A 25,150-nucleotide genomic window follows, 5' to 3' on the forward strand; every position below is an offset into this window, starting at 1 on the left:
TTTTTAAATACTCAAGTTTAATCAACAGTGTGTTCATGTAAACATTGTTATAAACTCATGATCAGTGTTTTAGAAATAACCTGAATTAATTCTTTTGAACTAGATGTGTTTTGAGAGAGTTTTTTTTTTTTTTTCTTTTCTGACAAAGACCTTTGGAAGAATGAGCTCCTTCCTCCACACCTTTATTTATTTTATTTTTTTTAAGCTATGCTCAGGAAAATGAACATTTCTTCTTTGCAGTTGATAACAGCATTTACAAGGTATACAGCATATAGGGTTGTTCCAAATTCCTTCCCCAAATAACCACGCTTGCCAAATAGCTTTGACTTTGCAAAAACATTGCATCGTTGGAAAAGTGCCTAATATGAATCTTTCCCAAACTTTCGGTTGGGGAAGCAAATATGTGGAATAATGCTCAGAGCCATTTGCTGTTCAAAGGATTTCAGATCCTCCATCCAGCCCCACAGATACTAAGCCTTTGCCACAGTTTTAGCAGCATGCTTGGCTTTTTTGACAGCAGGAATAGCTCTTTGGCCCACTTTCTCTTCTAAACTTTATCTAAACTTCAAACTCTTTGGCTTTTTTCCCCCTCTTTTGCTAAAGCTAGTGATCACATGCTGAATAAATAGTCTATAAACCATGATCTCCTGTCCTGTCAGGCTTGTTATCCAAACTCAAAACCAGCAGTGTCAGAAACCTGCCTGATAAGTATTCCCAGGTAGATTTGCTAACTACTTCCCCCACTGGTTACCATCATCATTGCTTACATACTTCCAGAACTCCCTCGTAGCACATTGACTATATTTGGAAGAACTAATTGGTGGTTCTGGTGTCTTTGTTAGGAAAAAGTGACACTTTTTGAAGTTAATAAAAATCTCTTCAGCTACAGCCTTTTTTCAGATGTAACAAAACATTGTTTGAACAAATATGTTCTCAGTAGTAGTGACAGTTCATTTCTGCTTTTCCCAGCCATCAACATCTTAGGAAAGAAAATGGTAGGAGAAGTTCCTTAAAGACATAAAATTAGTTTCTGAATAATGGCAGCTCGTGATAGAAAATTACTTTTCAAATCAAGAACTCAATTAAATTAGGTTCCAATTGGATTGCATCAGCATTTTTATAATGTCTTTAAGTAATATATTTTTCAGTTGATCTTAAGCAACTTTTAATATCTCTTTCAATTCTGTACAAACATTTTTTACTATATTAATGACTCTTGGAGGAAAGAAACATATTTATCAAATATCACAATTAAGAAAGTGACTCTGTGATTACTTAGGTGTGACATCAGCAAAACTAAAAAGGGTTCCCTTCAGCCTTTACTAATAGAATTTTCTTGTGAGGCAATGAGAAGCGAGAGATCATGCTCTTTGGGGACAGAAAGTGTATCTGAATACAGCAGAGCTTGAATTATTCAGCAGTGACTGAGAATTCAGTAAAGTCTTTCAATATTTGAACTCGAGTACAAGATGTACTTGTAAAAATGTCTTTGTTTCCCATTTGTAAATGTTAAACATATTCTTGTTTAGTGGGTGGAAAAAGGATAAATATAATCCATTCAATATAGTGCAATGCCAATGGGTGGCTCGGTGCACTTGCTTCTCCCTCCTCCATTGTATCTGTTATCTACTCTCAGTTCACCCTCATACACATAATACCTAATTAAAATACATTGATAACCTGAAGACTTATAAAAAAAGTAATTTGGATGCTACTACTGTTTTATAAATTGTGATTTTGATAATATGGGAAAATAAAAAAGTTTATTCATAGAAATCTCTGCTGCTTTTCAGAAGCCTTATTTTTCTGTATTAAATTAATTAGTTAATTTTTTTGAGACGGTGTTTCACTTTTGTTGCCCAGGCTGGAGTGCCATGGTGCGATCTAAGCTCACTGCAACCTCTGCCCCCTGGGTTCAAGCAAGTCTCCTACCTCAGTCTCTTGAGTAGCTACTCAAGATTACAGACATACACCACCACGCCTGGCTAATTTTTTGTATTTTTAGTAGAGATGGGGTTTCTCCATGGTGGTCAGGCTGGTCTTGAACTCCCGACCTCACGTGATCCACCCACCTCGGCCTCCTAAAGTGCTGGGAACTACAGGCGTGAGCCACCACGCCTGGCCTATTTTTCTTTCTTTTAAAAATTTAGATACCTATTTTTATTTTTTTTTAATTTATTTTTTAATTTTTTTAATTTTTTTTGAGGCGGAGTCTTACTCTGTCACCCAGGCTGGAGTGCGGTGGCCAGATCTCGGCTCACTGCAAGCACCGCCTTCCGGGTTCACGCCATTCTCCTGCCTCAGCCTCCTGAGTAGCTGGGACTACAGGCGCCCGCCACCTCGCCCGGCTAGTTTTTTGTATTTTTTTAGTAGAGACGGGGTTTCACCGTGTTAGCCAGGATGGTCTCGATCTCCTGACCTTGTGATCTGCCCGTCTCGGCCTCCCAAAGTGCTGGGATTACAGGCTTGAGCCACCGTGCCCGGCCTAGATACCTATTTTTAAATGAGAGTAGAAAATATTAAGTGATCTAGTTCCTTTGTTTTCTTTTTAGTCTAGTGAACTACCACTTTTTTTGCATAATCAAAAGTGATCCATGAAAATATTAAATCTAAGCAGGGAGAAGAATATTTGAATGAGAAGTTGTACCAGTAGTATGTACATTAACCCAGTAAAATTTATAAATCAGTTGACTAAAAAATTCACCTAAGCATAACTAACTTGACAATTTTGAATATGTAAATTATTAGCACTTTTCCCACAAGTATATCATATTTCCAAAATATTCAGCACTAAAAATTATAAGGTTAAAATGGGACTTTATCAAATTCATAAATATCTTGAATTAAGATGTAAAATAAATTATTTTTATTATTTGAAGCATTTGTTAATTGCACCATTTACTCAACAAAAATGTATTGGGTTTCTTTTTTGTAGCAGGCACTGCGTAAAGCATAAGTGAAGTGCATAAAGTATTACTTTACTTTATAAATTAAAGATAGGTGAGATGTTCCTCCAGCCTTCAATGACTTTACAGAATTAAAATATTTCTTAATTAAAAAAAGAACAGCTTAAACCAAGTAAAAGCCCAAACCAAAGCAAACAAAAATGAACAGAAGACAAAATTCACTGAGGGATTAGCACCAATAAACACACAGGTGTGTTTTCTCACCTGTTTTGTGGGATTAAACTGAAGCACTGTTTTCACGAAGTGTATTATTTAGTCTTAAGAAACCCCACGTTTTTTAGTTTGCATAAAAACTGTTGAAACAGGTTAAATAAAAAGTAGTGTTCATTTCACTAGAGATCAATGACTCAACCTGACACTTGTTTCTAATGGTCAGCAAATTTTATTTTCAATGTGTGTATTACTTTTTCGTAATCTCAAACCAAAGTTTGCTAATCTTCATCAATCTCCTGAGTATTTAATATAGTAGAAATGACTTGTTTTGAAATATCAGAGCTTATCATGATGGACCTTAATTGTGCGCTGCTACAATAGAATACCACAGACTGGGTAATTTTTATTGAACAGACATTTATTTAGCTTACAATTCTGGAGGCTGGGAAGCCCCAGATCAAGGGGCAGGCATCTTGTGGGGCCTTCTTGCTGTGTCCTAACATAGCAGAAGGGATGACATGCGCAAGAAGGAGGAAGAGAGAGAGAGAGCACGCACTCGCAGGCACTTGAGAGAGTGAGAGAAGGGGTCTGAACTCATCCTTTTATAAAGAAACCAGTCTCTCAATGATGACATTAATCCTTTTAAGAAGGGAGAGCCCTCATGACCTAATCATCCCTTAAAGGTTCCATCTCTCAACTCCGTTGCATTGTGGATTAAGTTTACAACACATGAACTTTGGGGGACTCATTGAAACCCCAGAAGGAACCTATGTTTAATCTTTGTACTATGAAATTTTCCTTAAAAAATTAAATCTAGAAAAATCGTAGCTAATAGGTGAAGAATTATCCTATTATCAAACTGTTATAAATTGTATTTCTTTATTGCTAATGAGGTTCAAATAGTTTTCTTTTTTGTTTTATTTTTCATTGACACATAATGATTGTTCGTAAAATAATTAAATTTTGCAAATACTATCTTTAAGTCTTTGTGTTGAAACTAAAGACCAAAATACAAATGTTTAAATTGGAATGACTTAGATATATAAATATGAAATCGAGGACTTAGATCCTGATGGATTAAAATGGGTTGGCAAATGTCTTCTGTAAAGGACCAGATAGTAAATATTTTAGGCTTTACAGCCCATATGATCTCTGTCCCAGCTACCTAACTTTTCTGTAGTACTGAGAAATCTTCCACCAACAGTGCTTAAATGAACAGACATGGATGTGTTCTTTTTTTTTTTTTTTTTTCTTTTTTGAGACAGAGTCTGGCTCTGTCACCCAGGCTGGAGTGCAGTGGCGCGATCTTGGCTCACTGCAAGCTCTGCCTCCCGGGTTCATGCCATTCTCCTGCCTCAGCCTCCCAAGTAGCTGAGACTACAGGTGCCCGCCACCACGCCCGGCTAATTTTTTATATTTTTAGTAGAGTCGGGATTTCACTATGTTAGCCAGGATGGTCTCGATCTCATGACCTCGTGATCTACCCGCCTCGGCCTCCCAAGGTTGTGCTCTAATAAAACTTTCTTTATACAAGCAGGCTGGGTACTGGATTTGGCCTAAAGGATATAGTTTCCCAATCCCTGGATTAAAACATACGTTGAGTGGATAGGCATTTTTGTTAACCATAAATGTGACTGTGTCTTTGCTGGTAAGTCATTGCTTCAAAGACTGAGATTCATTAACTGTTGGGAAGACACAAGCTGCTTGTTTCTCAACTCTATTTCAGTGAAATAGATTGCACTTCTTTCTTTCTCATAATCAGATAGGGATCATGTTGTACTAACTGCAGCTCTGCCAAGGAATCATTTTTTTATATCAGTGTTTCATCCAATTCCTTCCCACCGTGGCATGTTTGGAAAAGAATAATATGTATATAAAATACTTGGACAAATGGCTGAGGCTGCTTATGGATGAGGATTTTGATTATGCCCTTTAAATTCAAAGAATTATCACAGTATTCTCACCTCCTTCCCACTTCTCTCCTTCTCCACCGCCCCCCTTTTTTTTTTTGCTGCCCAATTCTTTGCAGGCGTGAGTTCCACTAAATATATCCCCCCAAAATGAAGGTTACAAACATTTGCCAGGAATGAGATGAGATGCTGCTGTATATTATTTTTACATATTTTAGTAAGCCCATCTATTTTCATTTTTGTAAAGAAACCAGGAAAAACAAGATGTCTTCTAAGGCCTTATTCAGGATTAAATTTACATATTTACATATGATATCTATCTTTTAACATCTGAAGTAAGTTTCTTTTTCTGGAGTCTTCCTTGTCCTCTGAACCCTTTTCCCTCATGTTCTGTTACTTGTTTATAAAATAATATCAGTGATCTCAACTTTTTCTAGAGGAAAGTGGGCTCAGAAAAATAAGTTAAAAAAGTATAGCAGAATCTCCTCTTGTTAATCCTCAGAATCTGTACGAGTCACAGTAAATTATATTTGATGCTGAAACAAACAACCCAAAATTTCTGTGGCTCACCAAGTTAAGAATATATTTATCATGGACATGCCAGTCTGATGATTCAGGTGACAGTGAAGTTCAGGCAGAGGTTCCAGAGCTTCATGCATTAAGCAAACTCGGCACCTCTGTTCAGCTAGTGGCTCTTAGGGTTTGAAGTTGTCTATAGATGAGGGATTAGGGAGTGAAGCTGGAAGATCTGAATGTAGCCACCATTACTTCTGCTCACATTTATATGGGGACCCAGTTACATGGCCTTATATAATGGTAAGTGAGCATGGGCAATATAATCCAGGTAATTGCATGGAGGAAAAGGAAACAAGGCTTGGAGAATAAAAATCATTGTTTCAGCCCTAGCCACCAAAACAGGTTTTCCACGAAGCTGATGTTTATACGGGCATGCAGTTCCTACTTGGTGTATGCTACCTGCAACATCATCTTCTCATACTCAAGGAGAAGCACAGGGAAAAGTACATAAACCTCTGAATGAAACAGTGGATACTTTAATTCTAAAACTCTGAGAGAAACACTAACAAGGGGAATACCGCTGAGCTTAGGTCTCAAGACTACAACTGTGAATTTCAGTATAACAGAAACTCTCAAGGACAAGAACCAAGTGAAGGATATATTGTAGATAAACTCATGTTTAGTTGTAGAGACTTTGCAGACATACATTCATGTCAACTGCCAGAACTCTAAGTGGTAGAAAACCAGTCTGCTATAATAGATCAAATGAAAACGGTTTAAAAATGAGCACGATGATTAATAGATACGTATTTGATGAATAGATCTGTACGATGGTACACACACATATGGATGCCCAGGCATACCCCATACTCTACTTCTTTCTCCTGCTTTCAAACTCAACTTTCACATGAAAAATTCTTTCCTATATCTTTTCTTTTCCCCTTGACTGCAGTATTTATGATATATGATATACTTGCACCTTTTAATATAAAGGCCATCAGGAGCATTTTTGAGAATTCTGGATGTAAGCAATGCCACAGAGTGTCCTTTAATTTTTTAAGGTTACAGTGTTGAGCTACTTCAAATAGTCCTGTTTGCTTATATAAATCAAATGAAAACATTAGTAAAAATATACAGATGATATAGATTATTAATCCAATTTTTTTAATGTTCAAAAAGTGATCTACTATTTTTCAGAAGTATTTTATAATTTTAGTACAGCTGGCAGTTGCTACTTTATCATTACATTTTCTGACCCAAAGCATTAGATACAAACTCATTTGTTTTATCTATAGACATGAATTTAAACCATTTTCTAGTGATTGGATATTGTCGCTGGAACACGTGGAGCTTAACAATAAGCGTTATGTAGTCTTTCATAAACTGTGGTTCTGTTTCATAATGTTTTGATGCCATAGATTATCAGAAAATGGTATTAATGTTCTTTCCCAAAATAACATTCAGAAAACTTTCCCAAATTGCTTTTTAACTGAAATCTTTTATTTCATGCATTAAAATAATGCTTATTGGAGGGTTTCTTTTTTTTTGGATGAAATTGAGACATTCAGGGTTATTTTTTTAAGCAAAGTTAGCTCATTTATTTAAAACTCACCACAAGCTATAATTTGCACACACTCATACACACGAAAAAAAACCTGGACAGCTGCACTGGTGACACAGGTACATCAAAAAGATCTGAATTATCTATGTGACAAAACTTCTGAAAAGCCTTTTTTCTCTGCATCTGTTTTAAGCTGTTCTTTTCTCATCCCGCATCATTCCTCAAATGCCACCCGAGCCATCTACATCCCTGCTTTCCTGATCTTCCTTTCCCTGCTCTCTTTTTTTCTATAGCACTGATCATCTTTTAATAGATCATATGAATTGCTTATCTGTCATGTATGTTGTTTATTGTCAGTTTCCCATTCTAACTTGTAAGTTCCATAGGTAGGTATTTTTGTCTGTCCTGTTGCCTGATGCATTGCAACCACCAGGAACAGTGTTTTCTCCATGTCTATTTCTATACTGAAATATGAATCTAACTACAAGTATTACTTGCTTAACCTTTATGTGTGATTAGTCTTCTTTTTGCTCACAGTCACAACAGCAAAGATGATCCCAACTGTCTTTTTCATTCAGATGGTTAATAGCTGTGATGACTATGGGTTGCCTCTACCAGAGTCAGAACCTGCTGTTTGAGTCTAAGGATCTTGGACCCAGCAGTCCATTATCCCTGTGCACACTAGAGTTGCCACTGAAACAGCTCTTCCATGATTCTAAGTGTTTGATTACTAAAGCACTTAATTCCAAATTAATTTGAAAAAATCCTTAATTCCTTTTGAAGTCTTCTCAAATCATTGTGGAAACAGTGTCAATATAAGTAAATGCATAAATTCGCTGTTGAACTACAGTTTCTTTTTCTACTTAATTTCCTTTTTTTGCTAAGGAACCACTTTTCCTTAAAAGCGGTATCCAGATTCTTTTATTTCAAAGAACTGTAGCATTGTGCAGATTTCATGTTTTCCTCATCTACCGTTTATTTTTATGCAAAGGCAAATTAGTCTACTTAAAATAAATACCAGGAGCAGCTTTGTAGGGTATGATACTTCCCTGAAAGCGCACCAGACGTCTCTTGGCCAGCAGGAGGAGGTCTGAGGGCTTTGGTTTCCCCCGTTTCTATAGCACTATTGTTCTCTACACTTTCCCCACTAAGGGCTGTCTCCCTTAGGTTACTAACAGCTAGCATTATCTTGCCTTCTGTAGTACAAGTCCTGAAGCAGCTGCTGTCATACTCTAGAGCAGTAATAGCCAATCTTGGAGTGTGAAATTTGAAATCAGTATACAGTAGTTGATTAAACTAGCTTTATTTGTTTTTTAAAAACCAGAACAGCATAGTATAGAATATAATAAAATGGAACAGACAAGTATGGAACAGAATAAGATGTATCAGAATACTCAGTAAGGTTAAGTATTACTTCATTAAGTAGTAATTCCTTATCATTTAATATCTATAATATACATTATTATAGAATCAACAAAGAGAGTGCCATTCTTCTAGGTTAGGGATTCTTAACCAAAAACCTATGATATGGCCTTTAGAGTTTTCATAAACCTCTTGAAATTGTACAAATATTTGTGCTTATGTATGTTTTATATATGGACTTACAGACTATATATGTACATATGCATATGTGTGCAGCTATATGTGTATATATAGTATGTATACATATATTTTGTTTATTTCTTTATATATACAGTCACTTGCTGCATAACTTGTGTTTCCAGCACAGATGAACCACATGTATGAGGGTAGTCCCAAAAGATGAGAATCTTGTATTTATACTATACCTTTTCTATGTTTAGTTATGTTTAAGTACACATATTACCATTGTGTTTCAATTGCCTACAGTATTCAGTAATGCGCTGTATGGACGTGTAGCCTAGAAACAATAGGCTATACCATATAGCCCTGGGGTGTAGTAGGCTATTATACCACCTAGGTTGATGTAAGTACCCTGTATGATGTCTGCACAACCATGAAGTGTCTAACGAGGCATTTCTCAGATCATATCCCTGTCACTAGATGACATATGACTGTGGATTATTTTTAGGGACAGAATCATAGCTGCTATCAAGCTTTCAAACTGGGCTTGTAACCTCAAATTTAGGAACTTCAGTTCTAGGAAAAGGTATTGTCACTAGAGAAGTTCATGAATCAGGAATTCCCAACGTCAATTAGCATCCAGTGGAGTTTTCGGCATTCTTCCATATCAGAGAGGGCCATATTCTGTTGGTGTATTTTTTGAGAATTGTTCATCTTAAATAATAGATGAATTTGACCAAGTTATAAAAATCTCTTCATGTTAAGGTAATTCCTTCCTTGTCACTCAAAATTCCCTCAATAAAAGTACCAGTTGGATATTTTTCATGTCCAGGACATATCTCTGAACTTAAGAGACTTACAGATTAATAATCTGTATATGCAGATCTCATGTTTTCCTCATCTACCATTCATTTTTATGCAAAGGCAAATTAGTCTACTTAAAATAAACACCAGGAGCAGCTTTGTAGGGTATGATATCTCCCTAAAAGCACACCAGACGTCTCTTGGCAAGCAGGAGGAGGTCTAAGGGCTTTGATTTCCCCCGTTCCTATTGCACTTCTATAGAACATTTTTTTATGAAGTCCTGGCTGCTAGGCATAGTTCTAGTCGATTTCACAAGGTTATTTTAGTACTTAACGAAAACCTTGAGGAAAAGGTATTATCATCCTCATATAAGGAAACAGAAGCTCAGAGAGTTTCTGTTAGAGATAGATACCATAAATTCACCAGCTTGGTAAAACACAAAACTATAATTGGAACCTACATCTTCTAATGTGTTTTCCAGATGCATGTAAAATGAACGGATTTCTAAGGAGGTGAATCCTTACATTACAGCTGTCGTACTTATTTTACATTCCATGTTCAGGTTGTTATTAGTACATTGGATCAAATAAAATTGATCTGTTAATTTGTTGTTCAAATGGTACACATTAGAATGTGAAAAGGTGCTCTACTGGTAATTTCTATGGTCTCAGGCAAATTAGAATAGATAGTTCCCCCAAATGACGCTAAAGAATCGTGTTGGTTTTCTTTAGGACTTCTTAGTGGTCTAAGAACAGCAGATTTACTGTATAGTCTAGTTCTGTCACATGAACAATTCATTTGTATTGTATTCATTTGGGGATTGATTTGTGTCATTCTACCATAATTTTCCACTGGTCAGATATGTCATTGTTTCACTATAGATTTCTTAGTTAAATAAAGTTCAGAAATGATAAAATAATTGAGCTACATATATAAATGTCTGATTTTCTGACATATAATCACCATATCCAGGAATTATTCCAACTTTCAGTGTAGATGTTTTAACAATTATTAAACAAAGGTAATTAAAATTACATGTAATTTTCATCATTGATTTTAAAGATATATCACTATAATAGTAGAAATAACTTTTTACTTGTAGTAAAAAATGTAGTCTTGAATCTTGGCTATATAATTCAGTCTTGGAAACTTTGAACAAACTAATTCATGTCTTTAAATGGGAGCTTTCTCATTTTTAAAAGGATATACAAGTTTCTGCTGTAACACCTCAGAGGAATACTGTAAATACTAAATAAGATAATATGTGAGTGCTTTGGAAATTGTAAAGAACTTTCAAAAATGTATGTATATAGGTATATAGATTTACATATATACATTTTGATGTCTACATTCTCATACATTAAAGCTTAAATTATTTTGCTTTATATAGTAGATTTTTAATTAGTATTTTAAAACTTAAAATAAATATACATTTAAAAAACCTTCTACAGCTTTAAAATAATAATTAAAAAACCCCACTAAGGAAGGTAATTTTTAATTTACTTCACGGAGCTGTTTCCTAAAAACGCCCTGAAGATGGCACAATAAGTACATTTTGGTGCAAATATTACCAAAGAAGTTGTAAGAAAAATATATTTGAAGTTAAAACACTAAATTTAAAACAAGCCTTTTGTAAGTTTGTGGAAAAGAAATAGTTTCTGAGCCTTTTAACCAATGCCCATTGTTTTAATGTTACGGAAGTCATTTGTTTCATTGCACTTTAAGGAGCACTGCAAACAGGGTAGCTGGTCAGAAAACTGATATTGTCACGTTACTGACAAGAGTCAGGTTAGTTCATGTTGTACAGTTTTATCAATAAATTTTACCCTTGTAATTGTAAAACAGCTGATAAGCTAATCTGTTATCTTCTGCATAATGTACAATCTGCATCTAAATGCCGGTTTTTATTATGCATTATGGGGATAAGGACTAGCAGAGAGAAAAGCTGAAAAATATCTGTTTTATTAAAATAAAAATACAGTAGGCTCTATTCTTAGAAAAAATATTAGATAGTTATAATTATTTCTGTGGGGTTATAATACTTACAAGTTTAAAAAATATACATCTATATTAGGCCAACTATATATTTTACAAAGATGAAATAGAATTCGTGAAACGAGAGTTAGTAGAAATAAAGGTTCCTTTGGAAATACACAGGTGTGAAAATATTTATGCTTTATCTATTTGAGTATCAGAGGTTACTGGTCTCAGCCATCTCTCTGACTTACTTGTTTCTCTATCACACACATATTAAATACTTAAAATATGTATTATGTAGTCTCTACCTATTAAGGATTTAAAATCTAAACATGACCAATTATATATTCATATGCATACACATATAAATATTACATATAAATCAACGTTATATATATTGGTTGTCAACATGTGTCCATACACATTCACTTACAGCATGTTAAATAAATACCTAGGTAAAAAATAGGTTTTATAATTAAATTCGTGTGTAAATCCTTGAAGGAAAGAGTTTGTGTTTTTATGGGTATTGGCAAATTGCCTCTCACTGGAAGGGACTTCTTTAACTTACCTTTCAAGAACTGAACTTTAGTCCTAACAAAACTGATTTATTAGTGTGATAACTCTTTTATAATTTGTGTAGCAGGTTTTCTGGTCTTCACTAGAAAAACTCATAAAAATACATTAAAAAACGATTTATTATGGCATTCTTAGAGCACTGAGATACTAGAGGAGTATAAGAAATTTTGACAATTTTGAAGTTAGTTACAATTTTTTTTCTGTGTTAATATCCCAAGGCCTCTTGAATTTTTTTCAGGATCAAAAGTGATATGATTTTTGGCTGTTAGTAAATCATGGAAATATCAGTATAGTCTTTTCAGTTTAGATGAGTTGCTAAAAATTAAAATGATATGAAGTTATAGCATTTCAAACTTCATCAGTTCATAAATTAGGAACTGAGGCCAGGCTCAGTGGCTCACACCTGTAATCCCAGCACTCTGGGAGGGCGAGGCGGGTGGATCACCTGATGTCAGGAGTTCAAGACCAGCCTGGCCAACATGGTAAAACCCCATCCCTACTAAAAATACAAAAATTAGCTGGGCGTGATGGTGGGCACCTGTAATCCCAGCTGCTTGGGAGGCTGAGGCAGGAGAATGCTGGAATCTGGGAGGCAGAAGTTGCAGTGAGCTGAGATCATGCCATTGCACTATAGCTCAGGCCAACAACAGCAAGACTCTGTCTCAAAAATAAAATAAAATAAAGAAAGAACTGAAAGTCTTGTCATTTGTTTTGAGCTTTTCTTCTTATGTTTCTTTTTGAATGAACTATCAGTGTATTTAAAATATTTTAGTAGACCTTTTACATTCAAAATCTTTAGGTAGGGAAAATGGGAGTATACATTTAGAAAATTATAGATAGTGATGCTTACAAAAAAGTCATCAAAAATTATCAAAAGAATAATGGATGGTTAAAAAATGTCTAAATGCTTATGAAGTTGATTGTCAGTGATGTGTTATTTGGAACCGTATGGGTCAGTTTGACAATGTGTACTCAAGGATGTCAGGCGACATGTTGCTGAACTGACTGCACTGCCTGTTAAAAATGTTTTAAAAACTGTCCATATATACATTTATCTATGTAGTCTTTGCGAGTACATCTTTCACTGTTTTTAAAATATTTTTAAAAACAATTTAAAAAATCTTAAATGAACAAAACAGATGAACACACTAAACAAAGAAAAAGCAGAGAGAGAGAGAAAAAAGCTCTTTCTTTGCAATGTGCTATTTTGAACTTAATCTGACAGAATCACCGTCTGTCCATTTTTTGAAGATTCTCAAAAGAATGTGAGAGCTTATTATTTGATTGAAGGGAAAACATGACTTTCAGTCATAACTTTCATATTTCATTGGACCTACTTTATTTTTGTTGTAGAGTGGTATTTCATGACCCTGGCAAGGCTATAAAACCATTCTGCATTGATGTAGCACATCCTGTAGATGTTAGAATGACCTGGTTAGTACCATCTCTTTCAAAGTAGTCCCAAACAATTATTAAATACATAATAATATATTTAATATGTTCTGAGATCCATAGTTTAGCATCCAGTGTTTCTAAGGGCTGTTACATGTTAATCCAAGCAAGAAAATGGTATAATCTATATTATGATGAAAAAAATCAATAAATAACTGTGAATGAACAACATCGATTTATATATATAATGAAAAGTACTGAAAATAGCTGAGAGAGTAATAATTTGCTGTCATGATATTTCATTATAATTAATTAGTTGTTCATATTTTCTTAGTTGACAAGATTTTGAAATTTGACTTTCCATATATTACCTGGGAGATGGCATTAAATGAAGTAAAGCCAATTGTTATTATTCTCAATTAATAAAATCATGTGTATTTGTTGATAGCATGCTTTTGTAAAACAACTTTTTTGGTGGCCACACAAGAACACACATAACAATGTTGTAGGCATTTGAAAAAGGGGCATGGTAAGCTTGAAGGGAGTGTTAAAAATGGATTATTTTACTTTCATTTACTTCACTTAATTGTTCTCAAATTTTAATAAAGAAAGTTGTTATTGTATTTTTAAACTTTTTGTATTGGTTTCTTTGTTCTGTCATATTGGGAGTATACTTTTACTTATCTTTCTCTATAAAAATAGCAATCTGCAAATAGATATGTTTTACAGTGTCTATAGTCACCTATCGATTAGAGAGTATGTCATCTTCTGTTCCAAAAGACTCTAAAATAGAAATCATTATAATGATTTAGATGCGACATTGTGTGAGTAGAAGGGCTCTATGAATGATCTCTAAACATTTCTTTAGGGCTTTAAGATTGTGAGATTTTCTGAATGAAGTTTGGGTGTTCCCCAAACAACTATTAGTCATGGTAAGTTATTCATGTACATGATCTTCTTATCTTGTCTAAATAATCATTGTTAGCACGTGTGAAGTTTTAGCAACATTCATGTTATGCTCACTGACAATGTAAAGGGACTCTACATTTGGCATGCTTAGTAAATGGCTTCAGGTTTTGGTTGCAGTGATGTCTCTTTGTGAAGACTCTAGAACACCTTCGACTTCCTTTAGTAACACTTATTTCTCAGAGAATATTTAGGGACTTCAGTGAGACACTCACAAAAGACAGTTCCTACCACAGTGGGTTCACCACCACCACCCCCCTACTACTATAGTGTTTTGGGTTTATGTTGGCCAGTGTGGTGCAGGGGCCCTCACTATGTCTTTGCTCCGTCCACCTCTCCTGCCCAGTTGCTCCAACTCACCTTTCAGACTGATGCCAGACAAATCTTCCTCAAGTACTGCTCCTACCGTGACCTATGTGAGTGAGGGTCTTGTGGATTTTTTTTTTTTTTTTTTGGTCCAACCAGTGAAAATTATTTAACCTAATCTATTTTCCCTTTTGTTTTAAGTAAGAAAATGAAGAGTGAAATTCGGCACAGCCAAGTAATCAGCATCCAGCTGTTTCAAGTAGTGTGTAGCGCACCATCTCTTCCTTCTGTTTCATTAAATTCATTAAGTCCATTAAATTCGTCAAGCAGACAATGCTTGGTTTTATTCCCTGATGCCTAATTTTGCGTCATATTGTACTGTGTGTGCCACTTCATGTCCTCGTGGAGATAAGTGCAGTATAATGCTTAAACAGGAAATCTCAGGCTTTTGCTCAAGAACTTCAAATGTTTCCCAGTTTTGTACTGTACCAATTCTAAGTTCTTCTGTGTGGTTTACAAGATTCTCTGCTCCATGTATTTAATTTTGTTTCCCACGATTTCTCAAAATGTACTCTCTATCTAATTAGGCCCATTTCCTTAAGGTTCTCTGAAGCTGTCATAGCCCTTCTTGCCTTTGCTTTCCCTGGAGCCCGTCATCTTGCCTCTAATGTACTTTATTTTCCCCACTCCTATGTCAATCTCCCCATCCTGTCCTTGAGAGACTAACTCACACACCTTTTTTATGAAGCCGACTGTAATTGTTCATATATCTCCTTCTTTAATAGTAAATGTTTCTGTTTCTGTGCTGCAAAGAAAAAATAGTTCTTAAATCTTGATACATTTTGCATTGACTCCTTAACTCTATTATACATTTTAGGATTTTCATGGGTAGGAATTATGTCTTAAACTTTTTATGTTTCACAAAATCTCGAGTATAAGATTGAGGACTCATCTAGTAACCATTCTGTGGCAGAGATCTAACCTCTTAATTCTTCTACATATTACAAATTTTTAAATTGCATAGCCTTTAGTTGAGATACATGGCAGAAACCTAGGTTTCCCTCTATTTCTTTGCATTCTCTAGCCTTCCATCTTGTTCTGATTAATGAACTATGAGCAGAAATGACATCACTTCCAGCAGAAGTGAAGCCAGCAGGTGTGTCTCCGCCATCACTCTCTTCTCCTGTGACTTGGGAGGCATGTGTTCCTGATGGCAGAGTAGCAACATGAAACAGGATTCGTATCAGATTTCAGATGGACAAGAAATACATCTATGTTGTTTTAAGCCATGGAAACTGTGAAGTCTGTCTCTTGCAGAAGCTAAATTTAATTATCCTCAGGAGAATAAGATTCAAATGGTGGTATACATGTTTTGTGGAATCTTCACATATATGTATATTTGTTTTATAGAATCTTCACGTGTGTGTGTGTATATATATTTGTTCTATAGAATCAATTTTATATACATGTATGTTTTATAGAATCTTCAAACATTAAATCAGGTATTTGTATTCTCTAGAACTCCAGAGTTCTGCAACCTCCCTAAGAATCTCTTCAAAGTAAATTAATGTTGTTCATATCTACAGCAAACAAAGGCACCTATGTCATGGTTTTCTCAGTTAGAGCAAATGTTGGCTTTGACTGCCTTTTGACATTAAACATTGTTGATGCCATTTCTGAATCTACTGCATGGTTGTAACCCTAGTTGGAAATACTGTTGGTTACTGGTTAGTCAAGGAGATTAACCCTAGAGTTTGAGACTTTATTCAAAGTTCTTCTTTTGGACTTGAAAAAATATCTGCTAAGAGAACTTGTCCCATTTTAGGTTATGTTGAAGCAAGAAATATTCTGAATTCTAAAGGAAGTTCAATATTACGTAATCTCAATTTGTAGTATAATGAAAAAAGTGTGAATGCGAAAGTCAAGCAGTAAAGGTGAATTCGATATTCCGTAACTTCAGTTTTACTTCTGCTATGTATTTCTTTATTAATATAGCACATGGCCAGTCATTTGATAAGGAGTGATTCAAAAAATCTCAGTTACTGACAAAAGCTATGCTCTTAAAGGTCTCTCATTTTGAAAAACACAGTTTTAAGTATCAGATTTTTTCTTTCTAAGTTTTAAGGTTACGCATGAGCTCATGCTGTCATAGTGTCTTAATAAGAATTATTACTACATATAATGTGAACAAAAGCCTTCATGTTTATTTTGATATTCAAAATGGAAAGTTAGACCAAGATAAAACAGTTACCCAGCTAATAAACATATAGGTATGATAAGAGATACTTAGACAATGAAACCACTCATATACTACTGGTAAGAATGTATCTTCCTGGAAAGCAGTTTGAGAATGCATACGAAAATCTCTAAAAATGTATTCTTTCCCCCATAATCCTAGTTCTCAAAATCTACGTTAAAAGATAATCAGAGATATTATACATGCATGTATATTGATTTTTCATAGTTCTTAAAAAAATGTATAAATCACTAAATGCCAAAATGAAGGCCACAATTCAATATACTTTGGTACATTTTGATGATGGCATATTTTGCAGTTGCTAATAAACAATTTTTAAAGATAACTTAAAATATTTAATGGCATGTGAAAATGTTTGCAATATTAAGTTGAAAACCGGGTATCAAACTACATACATCCAATGACTCCAATTTGATAAAATTTATGTAGCTACCTTGAAAAAACGATGAACAGAAATATTAACATCAGTTGATGTTGGTAGTTTTTTTTTTTTGCTTTATAAATTTACACATATAGAAATGAAGAACATAGACAACTTATAGAAACTACTAAATTATTAAAATAAGCATCTGTTGCCTTGATGAATGGAAATCACCAAATTTTGAGTCAGCCGTATGGACTGTGTTGCAGGCCTGTTATCTTTCTGTTCATGCGGTTGCTGTTACCTCAGAACAAATGAACAACAACAACAGAACTTTTCGTCTTCTCAGACTACCTTACTTCACCTTAGCCACCAAGGACAGCGGAGGTGCCAGCCTCTATGACAAGCCCTCCCTGGCCCGCTTCAGGTTGGGTTGTGTGTTCTTCCTCGTTACTCCCACTGCATCCAGCATATTTCCTTACAACGGTAATAAAATGGGACTGATTTGCTTGGCTGGGCTCGCCACTGGTTGTAGCTCTGTAGCTCTTTGAGGTATGGAATATCTTTTCCATGTTCTTCGCATTTTAGCACAATGACAGGCACACAAGTGGCAGTCAATAAACGTTTGTAGACTGACCCATGTTTAAATGACTTACAGCAGTGTGTAATGCAGAGTGAAGTGCTGTCTAGAGGCAAGTTCCATTACACTCCTGATTTGATTTTGCTCTGGAAATTTCCAGAGTCTAAGTAGTCTGAGAGTCCTATATATAAAAAATACACACATCAACTTTTGCCATTCAAAGATGATTTATATAATTATAAAAACAATACATTAAAGTACTGTTGTTTTACATTTCAGGAATATTTTTCATTGATAAATGAGAGTTTCTGATTAATATGAATAACTAAATTTAAGCTTTCAAAGCCGGGATGTTAATGGTAGTCTTTAACAAATTGTACCCACTTTTTAGACTGTTATAAATTATAAAGTGCACTGGTACTAAACTTCCCAATTCAAATCAGTGATGTTTCATACATTTATTTGATAACGTTATTCATTAATTTGTGTGAGAAAGACAGTTGTCATGGTAATAACTTGAAATGAACTGAAACACTATCCTGGTCACATTTGCTAAAGCAGGTTAATCTGCTCTATTGCATTGCATTTTTCTAATTTAAACATAACTGAAGCAAAATACAAAGGGAATTTAAAATAAACATTTAGGGGTGTTTTCACTATATATATATATAAAATAAAGTTTCAAAAATCCCCCAATTTGGAGAGTCAGTTCTATTGGCATACTCGATATTCACATTCCTGAGTTTTCCATAAAATGCAGATTTTATTCAGAATGATTCAGATCAATGCAACTGGACTTCCGTCTGAGTTTCAGAGAATGAGATAGTAAAATGGCTGAGAGGTGTCTGGAGAAGAAGGCAAACAGATACGATTATTTCTGTGAACAAACATGTTATCTTTGATTCCCTACCCAATCTCTTTGGTTTGTCATAACTTGCCATGATGATAATTAGGTGATAGAACAAATGAATGTGCTTTCATGGAAGAATGGCAGATGCTAAAAATAATAAAAAAGGCAATACCTGAGCTTGAGTAATTTTATTATTGTGCATTCAGAGAGTTTTGAAATCTATGGAATTCCTGCTGGGAAACAAATTTTCCTCACTGAATGGATCATTAAAAAGTCCATTTACTATAACAAAATGCATGTTCTGAATGTGTATACATTTGAATTTGTAGATTTTTTTCCCTTCAAGTATAGATGATTGAATTTCATTGATATAATTTAAAAAGAGTGAAACAAATTTCTTAATACTAAGTAGTTTTATTTTTTTGGTAAGTGTTGCTATGTTCAAATAGCATTTGACAAAAATCATTGCTTATAGCATTCTGTGTAAGGAAAATAAAATGTTGTCTCTCAAATTGTAAGGTATATCTTATTGTTTACTTGAAAGTTTAATGCTGTATTTTAAATAAAATATATTCAACGTCTTAGAATAGCAGTCATCTCTGCATTTTAGAGCCAAAACCTCAAAACAAATCAGGCTTATGTGTGTAAAATATGTGCATATTTTTAACTGCTGCATAAAACACAAATACACATAACATTTTTACATAATCCCAGCCTCTTAACAAATGTCACAGTAAGATACCAATTGGTGAGGTTCAAAAAATTAAGATGTGGATGAAAAATAAAATTCCGCCTCTCAAAAATTGCCTGGATTGCCATTTACATTTTAATTCCAAGAAAACTCAAATATCAATAAGACAATCTTTTTGGTTGCTTTACTCATAATGTAAGATATTCAGGTAGTTTTTAAATTGTTTAAATTTTAGGTTTGGGAGTACATGTGAAGGTTTGTTACACAGGTAAACACGTGTCTTGGGGCTTTGTTGTATATATTATTACATCACCCAGGTATTAAGCCCAGCAAAATCCCAACAAATTCACATATAATCTTATCCATGTGACAGTACATGTCCAAATAAACAATTAGAATTGAGTACTAAATTTTTATAACTTACCCTGTGTGATATTAAATGCGAACATATTTAGTTTCAGCCAGGTAATTGACTCGATTCCTTGTGTCTGGTATGTAACTGTTAAAATTGAAATACAGATAAAGTAGATTATTTAATTTTTGAATTGTGTAAATTTCTGTGTGTACCAAATGAGGAGAAAAGTCACAAAACCCAATTCCTAAATGCTAGGTGTTGCATATGGGATGAAGGTTTTAGTTATGCAGCAACAACAATGATTTCTCTGTAGAGTACAATCTTTAAAAATAACTTTCAGGGTGCTGATTTTCATAATTACAAATAAGTGCAATTTAGCTAGTAATTAAAACGAAAATATTAACAAAGGCTCTGCATTGATGCCTCTTTTGCAAGTACATGCAAATGTTTTGAGGCAGTCTGTCTCCATGCTTAATCTTACTTGAAAATTTCCCTGAAGATATTCCTTGCCTTACAAAGCAAAGTGAATTGTTTGAAAAAATATTAAAGAGTAATTTTCTATATTATTTTTTAAAAAATCTACAATTATTCGCAATATCTTAAGGTATAAGTAACAACATAATAAACCTATTCTGGCACTAGCACCTCTTTATCCCTACCAATTCATGTACTCAGATCCACTTTATATGTCTATTCCAGAAAATTCCAAGATGTAGTAATCATTAACAGTAATGTTATCCTGTTCGGATAGTAAAAATTTTAACTTTTTTGAATAATTGGAAAAAATTACTTCTTTTAGCAAAGTATACATTGTAATGACCATACATTATCTTGTTAGCAGACCCATATATTAGGCATATTTACTACTATACTTTGATTTACTTTGAGATCAAGCTTTGTTCTATTATCTAAATTTAATAGGTTCAAACATTTTCCTTTGTAAAGAAAATGTATTACTATTTTATAAAGAACGTAACCTATGATTTTTTTAATGTTTCCAGTGAATTTTCTTCTGGCTTAAATAATATTTCTTCAAATAAAGCAAGTTAAATTAAATTTGCAATATGATTTCTAGTTCTTTTCTCTAGAGCCATTACAAATGACTTTTACTACAGCACTATAGTATATCATTTATAGTATATCATGATACATTAAATTTATAGAAAATGTACTCAAATTGATATCTTTTAAAAAATTTTCACTAATGTGTGTATTCATACTAGAATATAAATTCCACAATATGACTTGTTTTATATTTAAAAATTATTAAAAAATTTTTAAAATGTGTTTTGCATTATTTACATCTGGTTAAAATTTAAATGTGAAAGAAATACATATCCATGGTTCTTTGGAAAGTGTAGTAAATTTGAGGTCTGTGTATGCTTTATTTTAATGTGAACACAGAAAACCGTAGAGGTTACTATCTTTTTCCCTTTGGAGATAAAGCAGTTGGGTAATGGATAGCAAACCACCTGTCTTCTGCTCGGAGAATGTACTCTTGTTGCCCTGGGTTCAGAGAATCCCTCCTGGTGCCCATTGCCATGTCCTATATTGTAAGTTAATAAAGTTACAGTCTAATGGTCTTTTTGAGTAAAGTACACTTCTGAGTCTCTTTTTGCCCAAAGGGTCTGCACTATTAGTAGAGTCATTCCCAGTGCTCCTTTGATATTTTGCTTTTCTGTCCTTTCTTGTGAATGAATTAGTAAGAACAGTGATATTAACCATTCACTTCCAGTGTTGGTTCCATTGCATTCAGTGGCCAAACATAATTAATTCCTGAAATCTAGTCATTTCCTCTGTCATCTTTATTAAGTCTGCAAAAGCAAATCAAAAACCCCATTTTATTAATACAGAAGTATGTTTTATTTGTTTTGGAGGTTTACTCAGTTTTGTCTTTTTCTCTAACATGCTTTTCTTGTGTAATAAACATTCTCACAGCAAAATATTCATTTCAATTATGCTATCAGTTAAACAATTTATTGAACTTGTGTGATCATTTTCCTCCCTCATTTATCTAAATTTGTTAGTGCCTTATGGTTTATGAAGGGTCATAAATAGTCCACTGGATTTATCTTTTCCAATTTTAATCTAATTCTTATTTACCCATAACTGCTAAAGTTATCCAACTATTATTACTGAGATGATGTTGGGAAATGACAAAGAAAGTATAATTTGATGTACAATTTTGTACAATCTATGTTTTCTTATGTTTCTTCTGTTTTTGTTGTTTTGTTTTGTTTTTCGTTTTTCGAGACAGAGTCTCACTCTGTCACCCAGTCTGGAGTGCAGTGGCATGATCTCGACTCACTGAAACTTCCGCCTCCCAGGTTCAGGTGATCCTACTGCTTCAGCCTCCCAAGTAGCTGGGACTACAGACATGTGCCACCACACCTGGCTAATTTTTGTATTTGCAGTACAGATGGTGTTTCACCATGTTGGCTAGGCTGGTCTTGAACTCCTGACCTCAAGTGATCTGCCTGCCTTGACCTCCCAGAGTGCTGGGATTACAGGCGTGATTGGCCTCTTATGTTCCTTTTCAAAAGGCATTGAAAAAATGTGAACATTTTACAGTATCCTGTTGATTTTATGAATGCATCTAACTCTTAAATTTTTTTTTCTTTAAGATATATCTGTGTTAAGTAGTATTCATATTTTATTAAATGGCTATTTTAAAATTGAACTTTCCTCTCATGTGGTATATAACTAGCATTTTTCCACTTTGTTTTCAGACCCTGTTTCATATTTATATTCCATGCACTCTGTTCCCCTAGGATATTAGGTATCTTCATGTTAGAATGTAGAATTTGCTAGGGAATATTTATTGATTAATTGTGTCCTATATATTCAGCACTGGAAAGTCACTTGGTGATCATCCATGAAAAGTCCTCTTGTTTTCTTTCCACCTGTTACACATTTCATCTGTCTAATCCCCACTAATACAGATCCATTCTATTTTTTTCGTATGATTTTCCTTGTTTGCCCCAAGTTATCTTCTCCACAGTAAGATCTCATCTGGATTAATTTTGAAGATTGGTAGAAAGTCCTCTCTGATGTATTTTCCATCTACTCTCATCCTGCTAGGCTCTCAGATGCTTAGAGTTCCACTATTATTATTGTGTAAGTTAAACATTGTATTTTGAGTTTTTGCTCGAAGTGATCACATAACGAATTATTATCTAAATTTTCTTGCCTTGAAATTTTAAGGGCCATATTATAGAACTGCTGGCCCATATTAAAAATGTGAACTCTGTCTAAAGAACCTTTTATTGGCCAGGCGTGGTGGCTCACACCTGTAATCCCAGCACTTTGGGAGGCCAAGGCAGGAGGATCCCTTGAGGCCAGGAGTTTGAGACCAGGCTGGCTAACATGGTGAAATCCCATCTCTACTGCTCGGGAGGCTGAGGTGGGAGAATCTCTTGAACCCAAATGGTGGAGGCTGCAATAACTATGCCACTGCTCTCCAGCCTGAGTGATGGAGCGAGACTCCGTCTCAAAACAAACAAACAAACAAACAAGAACCTTTTATCACTTCTCAACCAGTGTGCATTACTCAGACTCGGAAATCTTTTTTGTCCTTTCAGGGATAAACCCTTCCTCTAGAATAATTTTTTTTTTTTTTTTTTTTTTTTTTTTTTTTATACTTTAAGTTCTAGGGTACATGCGCATAACGTGCAGGTTTGTTACATATGTATACTTGTGCCATGCTGGCGTGCTGCACCCATCCACTCGTCAGCACCCATAAACTTGTCATTTACATCAGGTATAACTCCCAATGCAATCCCTCCCCCCACCCCGCTCCCCGTGATAGGCCCCGGTGTGTGATGTTCCCCTTCCCGAGTCCAAGTGTTCAGTTCCCACCTATGAGTGAGAACATGCGGTGTTTGGTTTTCTGTTCTTGTGATAGTTTGCTGAGAATGATGGTTTCCAGCTGCATCCATGTCCCTACAAAGGACACAAACTCATCCTTTTTTATGGCTGCATAGTATTCCATGGTGTATATGTGCCACATTTTCTTAATCCAGTTTGTCACTGATGGACATTTGGGTTGATTCCAAGTCTTTGCTATTGTGAATAGTGCCGCAATAATTTACTTTCTAAATCTGAGTGTGAAAATCTAACAAATAAGAGTTGCCTTATTCTCTTTGATCTTTGTGACACCAAAACTTGTGAATGTTTCATTTATTACTAATACTCTGTTTTTGCAAATTGCACATTAAAAAATGTAAGTGAAATCACATTTTTCAAAGGAAATTGTTTAATTTTTGTCAATGAACACTTCTTAAAATGAAAAACAGATGAACTTCCCTTAGTTTCATTTCTAACAGTAGTTACATCTTTACAGTAAGAATTTAGGTATACATTTACAATGAGATGGTTAACAGAAAGCATTAAACATCCTGAATTGTCAGATGGGAGAGCTTTAGCCACAAAAAGTCTTTGATCTCCTTTGCCTGTGAGCTTTCTCAGCTTTTGTATCTCATCTAATGCACATTTGTTCTAATTTTATGTTGTCTGGGATCCTTTCATGTGTGTTAGATTTGCCACTTGAGGTAAATGCTAAAGTGTTTTTAGGATAAAGCTTATGTCACATATTTGTATATTACCTCTATATCTATATTTTCAAAAAAGTTAATTTGTTAATCAAAAGATTGAACTTGTCAGTTACTAAACAGATTGTCTCTAATTGTTAGACAAAGGATATTTATGTGAGCAATTGACTTTTAGCAATAGCACCATAAAGATAAAGGCATATTAATTGAAACCTTAATTTTTATAGGTAAGGAGAATGATCCATAGAAATTAAATGAACATTGAAAGATGATATAACAAAATTGTTCTTTTAACCTTTTTGAAATGTTCACTTTTTCTAAAATGTGCACTTTAATACACATTATTCATTTATTAGCATCTTTAGTACTGGATCAGTAGAAATTGTATTTTTTAAATTTTACATGAGTGGTTATTAAAACATACACCTAGGGTCTTTAAATTATAAAACCTAAACAAATGATTAATCTCTCCTAACACTAAAATATTTTAAAATTGATTACTACAGTGCTGGTAATGATGTATACCTGGCAGCTGACAGTCAAATCTTATGAAGGATTAAAGCATAAAGTTTGCATTAAAGATTTCTATGTACCTTGTAACTGTTTAATCTCAGAAAACAATATAACAACTTCCTTTTCTAACAACCAGTATTTCTTTTTTCACAAACATAAATCTGTGAGCTATTAGCAAACACTGAATTGACATTCCAATGAAAAGATACGTACTGAAATTTACAGTATAAAATACATTTTATGTCCTCTTTATGGAAAACACAAACACATACCTACACATGCACATGTACACACACTCACACTCACGTGTAACTCTATCAACAT

At 34.3% G+C, this 25,150-nt stretch overlaps 1 protein-coding gene and 1 non-coding gene across 3 annotated transcripts in view; both read left to right on the forward strand.

Annotated features, from left to right (window-relative positions):
• LOC140712050 (uncharacterized) overlaps positions 1-25,150 on the forward strand; it is a 234,225-nt gene that overhangs the window by 118,760 nt on the left and 90,315 nt on the right. The gene's annotated exons all lie outside the window — the stretch shown is intronic.
• On the forward strand, positions 12,039-12,101 carry LOC119624022 (U7 small nuclear RNA). Its single transcript, XR_005240112.1, has one exon. It is a non-coding gene; the product is annotated as a U7 small nuclear RNA (small nuclear RNA).

The sequence above is a fragment of the Chlorocebus sabaeus genome, chromosome 7 (genome assembly GCF_047675955.1).
Source record: "Chlorocebus sabaeus isolate Y175 chromosome 7, mChlSab1.0.hap1, whole genome shotgun sequence".
In the NCBI taxonomy this organism is placed as follows: Eukaryota; Metazoa; Chordata; class Mammalia; order Primates; family Cercopithecidae; genus Chlorocebus; species Chlorocebus sabaeus.